The following is a 2517-nucleotide window of genomic DNA, read 5'->3' on the forward strand; positions in this document are numbered from 1 at the left end:
TGAGGACATGCAAGTTAGAGGGTATGCTGCCAACTGTGAGATTAGCAAGCTGTTTATCAGGAATGAGGGGTTTATTTTCTTATCTGAGTTTTAAATCCTCTAATACACCTCCATGAAAGTTACCTGGTTGGAAAATTGCAAAAGGAAACTAAAGACAAAACAAGAACTAAAGGAAAATAGGAAACAGCTTGTTATCAAGAAAACCAAAAAAAAAACCACACAAAAAACAAAAGGGTGGGATTCTAAAATCTTACACTACATGTAATTTTATAACTATATCCATGTAAATTACCTCCATTGTATTCAGTTTTGAGTGACAAAAGAAAGAAATAAGTAGGTTAAAATGCTAATTTAGGATTCTTATTGTTGTTGAAGTCAGTGAAACCTAGTGGTTAAGCTCATAGGCTCAGGTGTCAGACTGCCTTAAGTTTAAATCCTGGCTTCCCTACTAACCGTATGACCTTGGCTAAGTTACTTAACCTCTTTGGGCCTCACATATTGAACAGGGATGGTGATGGTGACGATGATGATGATGATGATGCCAATCTCTTAGGATTAAAGGAGATAATCCATGTGAAGTGGTTCATCCCTGATGCATGGTAAGTGCTCAATAAATGGCAGCTGTTATTGTGACAAGTATATGTGGTAAATTCTCTGTTTTGAACGTAATGAAAAAGGTATACACTTTTATTAAAAGGATCTCAGTCTCTCCCTACTCTCATCAAATAAATGTTGAGCACACATTTTAAAAATATTGAAGGGGCACCAGGACATAAGCCTGCCTGGGGCATTCACATGTCCCATCCAGTCTTGCTGAGGAGGGCAGTTGCGTCACCATCAGAAGAACACTAGACTTAGACTTGGAAAATCTGGCTTCAAGTTCCATCTCTGCCACTTAATAGCTACAATGTGACCATGAACAAATCATGTAACCTCTCTGAGTTACAGTTTCCTCTTATGAAAATGAGGATGCTGATATAATAGATTGGTGGTGAGGATCAGAAGAAAGATTGTATGTAAAAGCACCTGGCACCTATTAAGACTCAGCAAATATTTACTGACTCTGAATCACAGAGAGAAAAGAATTCTATGGAAATTTTAATATGTATCTGTCCTCAAGGATGATGGCTCAAGTTACTGAGCAGCTCTGCTATTGCCTCAAATTAGCTTCTGCCATTTCTGGTGAAAAGGTCAGTATTGCTCTCAAATCCGCAAATCTCCAGGACCTAATTGTGTATGCCTGCTAAGATTTTTTTAAAGCAGGGTGATAGAGTGTGTCTTAGATGGCAGTGAAGTCCTTTCTAAATATACATAGCGGGCTTCCCTGGTGGCGCAGTGGTTGAGAGTCCGCCTGCCGATGCAGGGGACGCGGGTTCGTGCCCCGGTCTGGGAGGATCCCACATGCCGCGGAGCGGCTGGGCCCGTGAGCCATGGCCGCTGGGCCTGCGCGTCCGGAGCCTGTGCTCCACAACGGGAGAGGCCGCGACAGTGGGAGGCCCGCATACCATAAAAAAATAAATAAATAAAAAATAAATAAATAAATAAATAAATAAATAAATAAATATACATAGCACTAAAAATGTGTTGAAATATTCCAAAGATGCTACTATTAATGCCAACTTCAAGAATGATGAGCAACTTGATGGTGGCAACTATAGTAACATCTTTTAGTTTTTTGTTTTGTTTTGTTTTAAATCACTGGCAAGATTATAGTCCAATTTCTTCTTTATTGACTACTGAACAATACTGCTTGTTGGACACTCCTGGAATCTGTTTAGCTATGGCATAACCTGGTTTAGTGTGCATAAAATTAGATTATATGCAGAAACAGGAGAAGTGAACAGAATCACAATGACTTCAGGATACTCATAGACCTTATAAAAATATTTAACAACATTAGCTGACTTCAACTCTGATAGTTACTGAGCAAATTTGGTTGTCTCTGGAAGCTCTTACTCAGACAGTAAGGTCAGACAGATGGCATGGTATTATGTAAAGAGCCTTTACAAATCAATAATAAAAAGACCAGTAGAAAAGTGGACATAGGCTGTGAGCAGATTATTCAAAAGGTCAAATGACCATACAAATGGTCATATGAAAAAGTGTCCAATCTTACTAATATTCAAAGAAATGGTAAACTACAATAAGATACTATTTTTACTAATATATTGCTAAAGATATTTTCTAATATGCTATCAGAAGAGCTTAGGAAAACAGACACTGCTATACATGGCTGACACAAACTTTCTATCAGGCAATGTGTGTATTAGTACCTGGCGTATAGCATGCTCTCAATAAACATTTCTTCAATGAATGAATGATTTTGTTGCTAGCACTGGAATATGTTTTTTAGACATTCGGGAAATGCTTAAGGACAAAAATTATCCAAAACTTGGAGACAGAATTCATGGATGACTATTTGTGTGAAAAATATAGAAAACGCATGCATTTGCTTATAACAGTTTGATGATGTGCCTTGGTACAATGTTCTGAATTCATAAAAACTACCGCTAAATC

Source organism: Hyperoodon ampullatus (genome assembly GCF_949752795.1).
Source record: "Hyperoodon ampullatus genome assembly, chromosome: X".
Classification (NCBI taxonomy): domain Eukaryota; kingdom Metazoa; phylum Chordata; class Mammalia; order Artiodactyla; family Ziphiidae; genus Hyperoodon; species Hyperoodon ampullatus.